Source organism: Meleagris gallopavo, chromosome 2 (assembly GCF_905368555.1).
Source record: "Meleagris gallopavo chromosome 2, MGAL_WU_HG_1.1, whole genome shotgun sequence".
NCBI classification, from domain to species: Eukaryota; Metazoa; Chordata; class Aves; order Galliformes; family Phasianidae; genus Meleagris; species Meleagris gallopavo.
In genome coordinates this window covers 19248505-19263051 of record NC_139405.1, presented here as the reverse complement: position 1 = coordinate 19263051, position 14547 = coordinate 19248505, and the positions used below count along the sequence as shown (strand labels likewise).

The window sequence follows — 14547 nt, the reverse complement described above, 5'->3', positions numbered from 1 at the left end:
GTGACAGCTGATTAGGTTTGTATTACACCTGCTTCTTCTGTTGCACACCCTTCAACAAACTTTGACAGAAGTGAGACATCAAGAAAAAAAGAATTAAAATAGTAGCAAAAAGGAGGAAGCAATTGAATGCAACAAGATTTTACTTTTAATCAGCTTTGTTCTAATTTCAGCTCACCCAACAGTTTTTGATACGCAAAGGAACTGTCCTTCATACTGATTTAATGAAAATGGTCATTTTGCTGAGGGTGTGTGTATGTATCATCCATTTGAGATTTGAATATGCCTATCTGAGTTTTCTGAGCTCAGTATGCCCTCTGGTTTGTTTCCCAATGTGTTTAAAATTAGAGCAACTACATTTAGGTTTTTTGCCAACTCAAATATAATTCATTTTTTTTCTCATAGTCAAATCATATGTTTCAGCTTTAAGTTACTTCTCTTAAGGTGCTTTTCTGGACACATTTCTTTCTCTCTCTCTTCTCCCTGTACCCACACCTGTTCATCCAATACATCATATAAACCATTTGAACCTCCCCACTTGTCAGTCACAATACTAGCAGAGGCAGTGATCTGTAGGCTTGGAGCAGCAGGGACAATACATGCGTGGGTCACTAGTAATTAAGCAATGTCAGTGGTTGAGAGGAGAAAATTCAGTTCAAGCCAAACTGAAGCATTTAGATATTTTACTGCTGCATTCTTTTGGTCCTCTCTCAGCTTATAAATATTAATTTAAAGACTACCAACAAGGACAGTAAACGGATTTAGGCATAAAACTTCCTGTCAGGAGTGATTTGTGCCCAATAAAAGGAGAGCTGGATAGAGAAAGCCTGCTTCACTAAGTTTATGATAGACAGTGAAAGACTGCCATCAAAATAAAAAGGCTTTCACTACGTAGACTGCTATATGCAGGGTGTGTGGGGGGGTGTCTTTGTTCCTAACGAGCATCATAGTGGTACTGTATTGTTTTCTTCCACAAGCACATTTTACTCTACTGGAGTAGAACCAGCACTGGTTAGTGAATTTTGCACAATCACCATCACAGGAAGGGAGCTCTTACATCGGTGACCTCTTGTACTGAACTTTGCGATGGAGAAAGTTGGCAAACGTTCATCTGGTTTGTTTGTTTTTTTTTCTTCATTCCCAACCTGAAAATAGAAAATAATTCAGTAGGCCCTATATGGTTTGTAAGAACGTGCCTTCAAAATGTGAATGCAACAATAACCTTCTCCTGCTCTCCTTTCTGTGAACATGTAGGATACCTCTGTTCTAACTTGTAATTATTTCATTCTTGCTTAGAAAATAGCATAAATTTTGTTTCTCTTCTTCATTCTTCTGGAAAGCCCAGTTCTGGTTTCTTTAACTTTTAAATCACTTTGTTGCTGACCGGGATGGTCATGAATATCTGAATACCAGATAAATACAAGCTAAACATAAAATTTTACATTACTTCAACTGAACACGTTATCCATACTTAATTGAGCCCAGATATAGCAGCTGATGCTTTCCATAAGCCAGAACTGGTGTCTGCAGTACACGCCCTGGATCCACCAGTGGACACACACCTCACCTCTGACAGCCGTACTACATGTGTTAATCCCCCACGCTGCATTCACTGCTAACACTGCACTGTTAGTTTTTACATGGGGCAGCAGACCTATCCTTCTAGCTTGCCTTGCTTGTCTCAGGTTTGCAGTTTTCATGTTTTAGGAAGGTCAATTAAAACATTAACTTCTCCATGAATTCTTAGATCTCTAGTGGGCTGAATAAGTCATGATGATTACTTCCTTGCCTTGAGACTGAGGGCAGAAGTGGTGCACAAAATGGATGGCACCGTTCTGGGAAAAAGGCTTTCAGGGAGGGTTTTGCTCCTACAGTAGGTGATATTTCCTGCTGGGCAGTTGATGGCCATGGCTTGATCCATAAAGGATCACTGGGGAGAAAGCACTGCTTGTGAAAGCCTTACAGCTGGAGGACACTGGGAGGAAAGAAAAGGAAACACACAAGTGGGGAAATACCCTCCTGAAGAAATGCTGAAAGACAGACCTATGCTTTGCCAGTGGAATTAACGTGAAACAGGGGCCCTTAGAGATGATCATTCTGAAAAGAAATGAAAAATACATAAAACTTTGTTTAATTTATGGAATTTATAGGCTGCTGACCAGTAAGTATAAAGTTCTGTTCCCTTGGTCCTCACTATCACTCATGTATTACTTGTCAGTAAATGTGGTGCACTCAGAACATAACAGCTACGGTAATATTTCTGTTCCCACTGCAGCTTTACTACACCCATGAAACTCTGTAATCTTTAAATTCCCTCACTGTTAACATCTGCTGAAACATTATTGGTCCCAGCATAGCCAAGCTGCTCTGAAATTACATTTAGTAGAGTAGTTAATGCTAACAGTATAATTCTAGAAGCAACCATGTTTTAAAAAGGCTTTAGGACTGGCACAGTTGCTGCGTTTCCTTTTGCTTTTACTCCTTCCCATTTCCCTGCCCTTTTTCCACTCCCTCCCCCCCCCATCATCTCACTTACTGGCCAGAACTCATGTTTAAACACCAATTCATTTTCTTTCTAGAAGAAAATATCATGATCATTTTGTTTGTTGGTCTACATTGCCAAAACAAATTTCTCAAAACAACTTTTTTTTTTTTTTTGTCCTAAAAATAATACAATTAGAACATGATATTTTAAGAATCCAAGAGGTTGAAGTTGGAAATTAATCAAGCTGCAATAAAAATAATAGCTTCCATCACCCATTTAGGATACTTTCCTAAAGATACTTTCCTGTTTTAAATTCAAATGACCTTATGTATAAGCAAAAGGAACAGTCTGCTGCATGCGGCAATAATTAATGAAGATACCTCAACATATCCATTTGCAGCACATAAGGAGTTCATGTGTTCAGTTTTGCTTCTCTATGAAAATGTTGGACAGAGCACATTTAACTTAATCACTGAGTGCTCTGGTTATACAAATATTATTCCAAAAGCTAAGACGCAAACACAGAAAACATCTTCAATTCTTCTACAGATTTTTTCAGTGCTAGCTAATGTAAAACATATTATAATATATGTATGGCTGTGTAATGCTATATGAAGATTTATTCACAGATTCTAGCAAAATAACAAAATTACTTAGGGAAATAAAGAGGAATGTATATACATTTTTCAAAATAAACTAAGATGAAAACTTCCACTTTCTCTCCAGTGAAAGAAAAAGCCACATTTAGCAGGAATCCTGTCAGCTTGCTAACTTGTGGCTTTCTCTCAAAAACCTAATGCAAAATACAATCTTCTGGAACGGAAAAATTACTTCTTATTACATATTTATGTCACTATGAGTGCGACAGTTTTTTATTTAGAGTACCAGCATAAATCTAAAAACTACAGTAATTTCAAAAAAATTATCAAGACTTTCTGTTCAAAAAATAATGAACTGCGTAGTTTGGAACTTTGAAGAATAATTAGTGTATTACTTAGCCTTGCACAAGGGTAAGCAGACTGCTAAGTATGTTAAATTTAACTGGTTCCTGACTCATGAGCAGCAGTAAATGACATCTGTGCCAGATGGCAGTCAGCATTTCTATGTCTATACTCTGATTTCCTCTTCTCCTGTCCCATCTAGCCTATGTTATTATTTGCTGCTTAAGTGCTGGTGTCCATAATGGCACCCGGTACTGTAGGCTGAGGCCAGTAAAGGAATTTCCTAGGAATGCCTTGCAGGTTTTTAATACTGTTCAGTAACAAAATTTGTTCCATTGCTCAAGATGATTCATTAAATATTTTCCAATTAGATTTTATCCTCCCACAAATCTCTTCCATAAACACATTTTCAAGAGAGATTACTTTTGTTATTGTCCCTGTTTAAAATGTGCTAATATTTCCTTTCAGCAAATGAGTAAGCTCATGAATTCTTTGTAAGTACTGAAACGATATTAGACAGTATGATGCTATTGTGATTGAGTCATCATCCCTGGAGGGGAAACAGAGATGTTTTGCCAAGGGATAAGGTTTTAGCGGGGAAATACTGGTGGTAGGTGGATGGTTGGACTGGATGATCTTGGAGGTCTTTTCCAACCTTAATGATTCCTCAATGCTATTTGAAGTAACATTAAATAATTTCTTCTGAAACTTTGCAATGAAACACAGGATGATCTTGTTTGAGGTACGGATAGCTTTCTTTTCATTCTGTCACACTCATATCTGATTTCTGTACAAAAGGGTAAAAAAGAAGGTGAGAAGATTCAGAATTGCAGTAGAGAGAACTGAGAACTGAAAATTCACCAGATACATCAGCAAAGCCAGTGATTGCTGAAAGTTTAACATCAGCTACTACTAGTACTTGCCAGAAGAGAGTCCAAATTGTATCAGTGACACAGTTTTCTCAAGAAGAGAGAATTACAAAGCCTATGAAAGCAAAAGTTGAGATCTATTTTGTGCACCATTATCATAACACACTAAAATATAAAAATCAAAGCGCATGATGAGGCACTATTTTACAAACTTTTCAATATGACTTTTTTGAATCAGAGCTGGAATGCTGCCCCTCCCCAGACTTTTCAACTTGTTATAGAAGCTGACACAAAACTGGTTGGAAAGACTGTTCCAGTGCAACCGTTTGGAAATTTGGAAATTTCCATCTCCTTCTGGAAATGTATAAAAACCACATAATTTTTGAAAAATACTAACACTCACTAATTAATCCTGATGTCTTTTTTAAAACAGAACATGAGACCAAGCCATTTTGGCTGAAAATTTGCTTTAGGTAAAACAGAGCTCACATGATGATTATTGATCTTTAGTCAATGCCAGCTGTGGGTAGGAATCTGAATTCTGCTATTCATAAACTGCTTTCATATGCAAAGTATGGTATTGATCTTCTTTTGTCAAAAATACATTATCGAAATATTTGCTTCACTCTCAAAAGTGAAGTGTAACAAGTCTAGAACCTTCTCGGAGGAGCCATGCATCTTGCTGGTAAAAAACTGATTTTCCTGACAGCATTTTGTCAGTTGTTGAAGAATGTCATACCTTATCACTTGTCATGACACTAAAAACAGTACATAGTTGTACAGAGCACTTTGGATCTTCTTGCTTTTATTTATTTTTTCCTACTAGCTACACAACTATTTGTTAAATCTCTTAGTTACTTTAATGATCAATGCACACATAATATTCTCATTTATTTTACACACAGTTGCCAATTTCTTAAGAACCTACAATCCCAGGAGCAGCAGACTCTTTAGATCCATTCAGCCTTTGACCATTTTCCTCCTTTAAGTAATGCATGAGACAAAAATAAAAACATATATAAGTGTCAAAAAAAAAAACCCACAAAAAACCAAACCCAAAAAAGAGATAAAAGTACAAGTTAATGATTATATTATGTAATAAATGCAAAGTAAGAAACAAAAAGATAAAAATCTTGGGCAGAGCATGCAGCAATGGAGCCATACTTCTCCACGTCTGCCCTAAACTTGGAGCCTCTTCCCCTACTGTCCTCTTTTTTGTCTCACTCATGTCTGCTTTTGATTCCTTCTCATAGTCCCATTTTCTGCACATAATCAGCTCCAGCATTACATCTCATTTCTTTCTTCACAACCCAGAAAAGCCCTGAAGCAAATGTATTGTAAATTCAGAGCTAGATTTTTGCTTACCTATTAGATCTGGATTTCCCTCTGCACATTATCCCTTTTTGGATCATATTTTTGGAGCATATGACCTTTTACCTATGCTGTAGAGGAAGATAAAGTGTTTAACGATGAATTAGATTTAATTCTGGCAGTCACAGGCTTAAACTCTATATCCCATAGTTCCTAGTCATATGTCCTTAACTAGTACTGCCTCTAATTCCTACTCCAAGCAAACATTTTCCTCAAATAGTTTTAAATTAATATAAGTTGTTTGCAGATCATATGCATATAGAATTCCCTGTGAAAATATACGACATGAGAAGTTTCTGCACATGTGTAATTTTGGGGGATTTCCATAAGACTGGAAAACGTAATTACTACAAACTCAATCTGAAGGTGACAGCCATCAATGCTGCCACACTCACTGAGCAACACATATGCACTGACACCAATGGCCTTTTCCTTTTATTTGCTGACAGAAGTTTTGCACTACATCCAGTTACATTCCCTTGCTCTGCTTCTGAATAAAAACAAGTACCACCCAACCCCTTCTTCTTTCTCTCAAAAAAGCTTCGTTAAGAACTCCCCACACTTGAAATTGGCATGGGGAAGGACAAAACAGAAGAGAAGCCCTCAGATCTCACCACTTGCTATAAAGTTGAGGATTATTGAACTAAGGCTCTTGCTCAGATCTTCCTGCTCCAAGACTGACAACATAGCTCTCAGAAGAGCAAGGAGTCCCAGATCCTTGCAATATATATCCTTGCAATGATTCAGCCACATATCATTCCACATTCTGCCTGTGCCCTGGCAAACATGGAGGACCCATGGTCAATGAGCATATTATAGCCTGAGGTGATGATGCTCTGGTTAGACCCAACCTTATTCTGAAGCTCCTGCTCAAGCACTGCTGATTGAAAGCACAGTATTTACAAATTACAGTGCACTGTACTTATATTCGTTAGAGGAGGAAGAGTATGTAAAATAATGGTGTAATGCTATTATTATGATAATGATGATGAATACACAGCTCTAAGCTACACTAGTCCAAATGTGGAGTTCCACAGCAACTTCTTCTGTCAAAAAGCTAATTTAGAAAGAGGGAAAGAATTTCCTTAGATAGCTTTTTTGAAAGAAACATGGGAAAAAAAAAAGCTCTGATACATAATTACAATCTTTTTTGAGCAATGTGTTGCAATGCATCATTTCAACATGACTGCTGGCTGTCACACATTAAATGAGATGGCCCAGCAGTAATAAACACATACATAAAAGCAAAATCTAAAAGCAATGTTAAAATTGACCTGAAATAATATTTTGTTTTGGGTCAGATGGTGAATTTTTTGAAGTGTGGCCTATGGCCTTCTTTCAGGGCACTATCATTAAAGAAATTTTCTTTAGCTGGTTCAAGCACTTCCAAGCTCTTTATGCTGCTCCCAACTTTTAAATGAAGTGGAGGCTGACATGGGGGGGAAATGGTTTGCTCCACAGTCTGCACTTTGTGCTCATGAGGGAATTATTATGAAAACAAGGATAGTAGTTCACTGGATTATAATAAAGATAACATTATTTGTATTACTGGCATACAGAAATTATAAAATAAGAATACTAATGGATAATTGATTATTTTAGAATGAATTCAGCCAAGATTGAGATGTGAAACTGATGTGGTCAATAACAGCACGTTACTGAAGGTGTGAGCAAATTGTCCACCTGTGGTATAACCCCTTTTCTCTTTCCTAGTTTTAGCCTTCTACAGCATAACTTATTTGGCAAACTGCTTGGGTTTCCAGTTTTGTTTTTTTCCTGCACAGAAATCCAAAGCTGTTCAAGAGTTACTCACCTAGAAACCTAGAAATGTCTATTGAAATTAGCAACTAAGCTAAGTAGTATGGGAGTGCGATTTACATTTATGGCACTTTAAGACTCTTTTACATTTCCTGAGCAGTGGGAAGGTAGGTCAGCAAAAACGTGAATCAGGCCTTAGGACTATGCTATTTATAAAACAATATAAAACAATATAAAATATATTAAAATGGCAGAAAACAAGGGTATTTATATCCCTGTCGAGGTGCCTTCTTAATCTTAGGTCACAATACCCCTTTCTTTTCTGACTAGAGGCTTTGCAATATAGTAAAAATTGTATTTTTGAAAAGAGTTGTTTTATAAAAAAGTTGCAGAGCCATACTGTAATAGCATTAAGACACTCCTGGGCATGTTTTAATGGTCCATTAATGCATGCCTCAGGTGGCTGAATGCATGAGGCTGCACATCTACAACATGTGTTAATGAACCTCTGAAACATGCCCTGTCATGTGTTAATGGTGCACTACCTGGAAAGCCTCAGAAATACATTCTGGAAGCACAGAATGTTTTAGATCTTTGGAAAATACTATGATTAATTGCCCAAATTGGCTGTTGGTCTGCGTCTACTGTATTGTTGAGATATGTAATAAATAACAACACATATTATGACAATAAACTCTACAATGTCTGTAGAAAATGACCTGCTGTTAAATATTAAAACACACCCTGAACCACATTAGGCTTCTCATATATACTCAGAATGATGAATTCCTGCTTAAAGAGCTTATAGTTAAATACGTTACGGATAAAGAAAGATTATAAATGCAGAAGTTCACTAAGAGTTGCCTATGCACTTTTACTGTACTATAATCCTCTTCTGTTTCTATCTTTCATCTGAACGTTCACTTACTTAACTGTAAAACTTTTTTGTCTTTCCCAATAAGAATTTTAAAATATGTGATATCATAACCTTGATTACCTTGAGTAGAATGCTATACATCCTCATTAGAGAGAACTTCAGGTATTTTTAACTCAGAAGTGCCTTTTAAGAAGTCTTATGCATGGTAAACCTCTTGAGAAAAGTACTTAAGGATCTACTAAAATGCATTCTCACTCAGCAAAGCATTAAAGATTCTCCATGAACTTAAATTCCATTCAACTTCATATCCAAAGATAAGCTCACATGTAAGATTTATCTGGAAGAAGATGATGCACTGTTGATGCAGAACTAGAGCAGTCTGTGATGCTGCCTTTTATATGGCACCATATGATGCCATACTTTACAGTGCTGAAACAATTTTGTCACAATTTAAGAAGGAAGATATTTTTAAAATAGTTTACTTACCTTAACAGACGTAAGAGGTAGGAGTATCTGACATGCTTAAAAGTTGTTTCTTGTTTTCACCACTAATAAAATTGAAGAGATAATGAGCAATTACTGTAAAGAGTTATCTTTCCTCCTCTCCTGCTTTTTCTGTAGTATTTCATTTATTTCACTGCAAAGCCTCTTAAATAAAAGGTATTAAACAACTAAGTTGAATTCAATACTTAATGAAAATAAATAAAATGTGCCTTGCAGAAGGTACAGTTAACCAATTTACTAGGCAAGCTTCTGTTTCAGTCCTGATAGGATGAGAAGGAATAGCTTTAAGTTGCACTAGGGGTGAGGTTTAGGTTAGATATTAGGAGGAAAATTCTTCTCAGAAAGAGTGGTGAGGCAGCAGCACAGGCTGCCCAGGGAAGGTGATGGAGTCACCATCCTTGAAGGTGTTCAAGAACTGTGGAGATGTGGCACTGAGGGATATGGTTAGTGGGCATGGTGGGGATGGGTTGGTGGTTGGATAGACTAGATGATCTTATGGTTTTTTCCAACTAATGGTTCTATCTTCAGATAAGTTTCTCATTTATTAGACACTTTCACTCATTTGTTTTCTTCTGAAAAATATCACCCTTTTTGTATTGGCTTCTGTTACTTGCTAGTCAGTTTTGCTTTCCATTATTTGCTCTCTGTCTGCATTTTTTCTCTTTGAAAGCACTTCTCCTGTTTCTGAAACCAGCATTGGCCCCTTACCAAAAATAGCAGATGTCAGGGTCTTGTGATTTGGTTACCCATCAAAATAAAAGAGCAGTGGTGTTAAGCCTGGTGATACCATAAGTTTTCTTGCTATAAATAGGATGCAAACATTAAGGAAATGCTACCTATGAATTAAATTAATCTAATAACAATTTAAGAAAAAAAAGTGCAGTTGGAAATCTTGCTTTGTAGCTGTGAAATGGTTATACAGAATTGCAATGCACATACCTTCTAAAGAGCATCAGTAAAAAAATTCAAATGAACAGAACTAATTATAGGGACATCCTAACACTAACAGGAAGAAATATAGACAGAGAAAATTGAAGTTGCTGAGAAAAACTTCCTGACATTGAAATGCACAAAGCTTTCAGACTGCCTCTCAAGGGAGCAGCAAGGCCCTTCACTAGAAATGTTTAACACTAGACTGGAGGAATCACTGGAAAAATATACTATAGGGAACAAGTTGTTATTGGCAGAAAGATGGACTGAATGCTGTAAAAGGGATTTTCTATTTCTAATGTTTACTTTTTATGATAGTCATTTATGTTTTTCCTTCATTACAGGTAAAGAAAAATCTATAAAAGTTATTGGCTCTGGCAAAGCATCTTTAATTTATATACGGCAGTGCTTTTGGTGCACTCTAGCAAGCTTTAGCTCTACTTGCATTTTTCCACGCATATTGGAAGTTTTTTTTATTTTTATATTCTTTTTATATGTTCCATTGCACCAAGTAAAACCTTCACAGCACTGAATGAATGTTCCTCTCTCTTTTCTACAGCTTTCTCAGTATGCATGCAGAACACCCAGGAAAAACCCATGCAAAATCCCCAGATTGGGTCTAGCTGTGGGGAGGAAGAAATTAACATCAGAAGGCTAAAGGAAGAAGCAAAGCAGCAGAGGCAAAAACGAAGCATCCAGATAATGAGAAAGGAAGCAGGAAGATTTTTAGGGTTGGGAAAGTAGGAATTGAACACAACTATATCAGGAGATGCCTCACAGCTACTTAGGAATCACTGTGAACCAACTGGGCTCAGAGGCATTGTGTAACATCGATCTTCACCTTAGCGATACCAGTTTTCAGGACAACATTTGCCATATTCTAAGTGATGAACTGCATTCAGGATGCAAACTTCATTGTTATAAGTACAGGGAAAAACAAAGATGGAATAAGTAAGGATAAAACAATACCTGGTGATGGCTCCGTATTGCACTGGTGTGGTACAGGCTGCTCAGGATTGAGATGATCAGTATTATCATAGAATCATTAAAGTCATCAAATCCAACCACCAACCGAATGAAAACACACATTTTTCTATTTTTGTATGCAGAAAAACAAGTTCATTTTTAATACCCAAACTCTTCTCCCAAGCAGCCTTAGAGCAGAAAATTCAAGCATCAACCTCAATGTGATGAGACCAAACATGAGAAAGTTATTTCCCCCTGCCACCTCCTGCCACTCCTGCAGAGCACCAGCAGCTTGGGCTGGGCTTCCCAGAGGGATGCACTGAGGATACAGCCATGCTGTGCCATCCCTCCAGGGACACCATGATAACGCAGCCAAAAGGCATCTCCAGTACTATGGAGTGATGAGAGATGAGAGTGGTTTCCAAAGACACGGGCCTCTTGTTTTTGCCGAGCAGATTGAGTCTCCTTGCCTGGCTGCTGAACAAAGGCTATGATTAATGGAAAGATGTCAGGATGATAATCCTTACTATCACAAAACACTGGACAGGGTGTTTTTCTTGGCAAATTGAGGGGTAGCGAGAAGAGAATAAGAAAGAAAAAAGGAAGCAAGAGAAAGGGAGAGGTTTTGAAGAGAGAAAGTAGAAACGCTATATGCATATATATACACACACATACGTACATATATATATATTTAAAAAAAATACAACCATCCCTCTGCCCATCCTCTTTAATGTTTCTCTGGTGGAGTAATAAGATACCTTCAGCGTTATAAATAGCGGCACAGATGTTGACAGAAAAATGCTCCCTTAATTACCATACAAACTGCTTTACTTGAGTGAACCGTTTAAAGCGGCCTCCAAAGGAAGTTCACTCAAGCAATTCCACAGATTACAGCTAATGAACAATATTTCCTCGCTCCTATTTAGTGCTCATTAAAATGTAAAAGCCTTTCATTTTCAACAGGCATACAATAAATAATTCCTTTCTCCCTCTCTCTGCTGCCTCTGAGCAGTCGGGATGGAAGCGGGGAGGGGAAGGGGCTGGCAGGGGAAGAGAAGGGGGGGCTGTGGGAGGCTGAGCAGCGGCTGGAGAACAGCAGCCATGCCATTGCCATCCCTTGTTGTGCAGGGCAATGGTTGTGGTTAGCGATGAGATGCAGCTTGTGCAGAGGAGTGTGCCATGGGAGCGAGGGATGCACATGAACCTGTGGGATGGAGAACGGAATAAGATGGAAATGCTATGGAGAAAACTAGCCATCTGGCTCAGGCTGAGTTTGTTTTGAGCCCTACTGAAGATTTCTTGCCCGGTAAATACCCACTGCAGTTGGCTCCCTTTGAGCTCATGTACAGCCCCACGAAGATGGAGGGGAAGGCAGTTCAAAGGCCACACATTTTAGATTATTGTTTTAAGTGCTATTCAAACGTTAAGTGAAAAGCAGAAGCACCAGCTGGATTTCAGTTACTCACTGTTCCTATCTGCCCATAGGCACAGGGTAGCAACTGCCATTGGTTTGTGCAGGAGAAGTAAAAGAAGAAAAAGATCAGGAACAAAAAGTTAGCCAGCCCCTAAGACGGTTTGTAGATACCTGTTTGAGAACTGCAGGGAAGAGAGATGTTGCTCCCATCTCAGGATGAATGGGTAAAGTAGTGCGTTACTGAAACACGGTGCTGGTGCTAAGCTGAAAGCATACCGAAACAGGCTTCAGCAGTCAGTAATTACAGATAGAAAGACAACTCTCTTGATTCCTACATCTGCTGAAAAAAAAACAACCAAAAAACGCCATACCCTTCACACTGGTTTTGTTCACTGTTGTGGTTTTCTTTTCATTTCTTTCTGAATTTCTAAGCTCTGCTCCCCACACGGCAGAGGACACATGTCCTGCTCTGTTGTCCAAGCAAAGCCTAGTGTTGACCTCCCTGAGCAGCCCCAGTAGAATAAACCCAGCAGAGCTTTCTCCTGTCTTCAAGGCTGGAAGAGTTGGCAACTGTATTTCCTGCTGTGATGCTAGTGTGCCCTATACCTGAGCCATAAATAAGGCAGTTCATGGTATTTAGTCATCAGAAAAGAAAGAAGAAAGTGGAGAATTAAGATCTCATGTTGACCTAAGCCTCAGACTTTGATAAACTTGTCAGGAATATCACATTGTGATGACTTTATCTTGATGAAACCTGTGTCTGGGGAGGAGGTGCTCCCACTGCTCGCAGGGCCATGTGCCGAGGAGCCCTCTGGTTATGAAATAAAGCTTATGGGCACACTGGGATTTCTGCATTACAATAATAATGACTGTAACAGTGCTCGATTTGTGAGAAGTATTTGCTATCAATAGCTACAAAAAGAGGGCAGAAGAGCTATAAAGGAGGTCCACTTCCCGAGCTCTATTGGAGAGGTGGTGTCCCAGTCCCATCAATTGGATGGGCTCCTGTCTGATCATGTTCTGATGTCACAGCCCACCCTCACAGTGGGTGAAGCCACCTACCCCAGTGAAGAAGTTTACCAGCAGCCTCATGTTACTGCTGCTTTTAGCACTCTGTACTTGGCTTTCAACTAAGGTCATTTGAAAACGGTCTTCAACACCCATCTCATTTGCTTTTTTATGCTTGCCAATTTAGTGTTGTATTCACAGTGATTAATTAGTTTGTGGGGAAGGTTTATTAGGTAATCTTCCTGTCAATCAAAAATGACTGAGGTTTCAGAGCAGAGAACAGACAACACAGAAATCTTATAATGATAACCGATGTTGTTGCCATTCTGTACAAAAAGTTGGAGCTTAGCCTCAACATGCAACCAGGTATAAAATACTTTAAAGTGTGTTTACTTTTACTCATATTCAACCACAGAAGCAGTCTGATTCTCTCTGACTTCATTTATATTTCTAACAAGAACACAGAAATCCCCTTATCTGCTGTGCCTACAGCCTGCATTTGAAGACTGACAAACCTGCAGGGTTGTTTTAACAGACCAGGCTTCGGGCTGTAGTTGCTTCAACAAAGAAAATCCCATAGATCATCAGCTTGCCTTCTTTATGCATGTTTTACCAATCGTTTATATGGTTTCCAGCACTCCGTGGGTTTACTGGAAAAAAAAAAAAAAAAAAAAGCTTAAAATTGCAAGGTTCTTCTTTTCCTTTTAGACAGGAAACGTAACTAACCTACATGAACTCAGTGTTTTCCAGAGGATCTTGAACCTTACTGTGAAAAATATAGTGGAGTAAATGACTTTCTTGACCAGAAATGGTATTATATTGAAGAGGCTACAGAGAGGACTCAAAGATATTAGCTGATTAAATTACACACTACGTAAATGTATGTCGCATTATGATTTTTGCAGTATTAGGTTAAAATGTGAAAGAATATAGATTAATACTAAGAATCTGACTAGCTTACCACTTTTCAGAGTCATTACTGTTCTAAATTACACTGGTGTCTGCCTGTGAATGTAAAAAGATATATAACACCCTGAGAATTAGTAGAAAGTTAACCGGACTTTTTCCTCCATCACCTCCTTGAGAGAGCTGCAGGTTATTTCTATCACTCAGAGGTGATGAACAGGCAGCAGCAAATCAGATGGTAAATTCAGACAAAATTATACAGATATATCTTTTTTTTCTTTTCTTTTTTTCTTCCCTAGCTAAATTTAGGAGTTCATTTTGTGGGCTTTGGGATTATAGATCTGAGGCTGAAACAGGAAAAGATAAAGGGCACACAGGGCTGCAAATTGGATAACTATGACATAAGGACAGATAATTTAAAACTATAATCTGCTGAATGTACAATCAGAGCATTCAAAAGCAGCTTTTTCAAATAATAAGAAAGAAAAAACAGAAAAAGAAAGGAATAGGTAAGAGTATGG

The 14547-nt window shown here is 38.1% G+C and overlaps 1 long non-coding RNA gene across 1 annotated transcript in view; it reads right to left on the bottom strand.

Moving 5' to 3' along the window:
- The window catches only part of LOC104909572 (uncharacterized), a 47982-nt gene that overhangs the window by 23920 nt on the left and 9515 nt on the right, over nucleotides 1–14547 (bottom strand). Inside the window, exons 2-7 of the long non-coding RNA XR_014881945.1 lie at nucleotides 13636–13770; nucleotides 10702–12376; nucleotides 8785–8846; nucleotides 5658–5734; nucleotides 2041–2094; nucleotides 1055–1142 (exon numbers count right to left, since the gene is read on the bottom strand). This is a non-coding gene — a long non-coding RNA (uncharacterized LOC104909572). The remainder of the gene's footprint in view (nucleotides 1–1054; nucleotides 1143–2040; nucleotides 2095–5657; nucleotides 5735–8784; nucleotides 8847–10701; nucleotides 12377–13635; nucleotides 13771–14547) is intronic.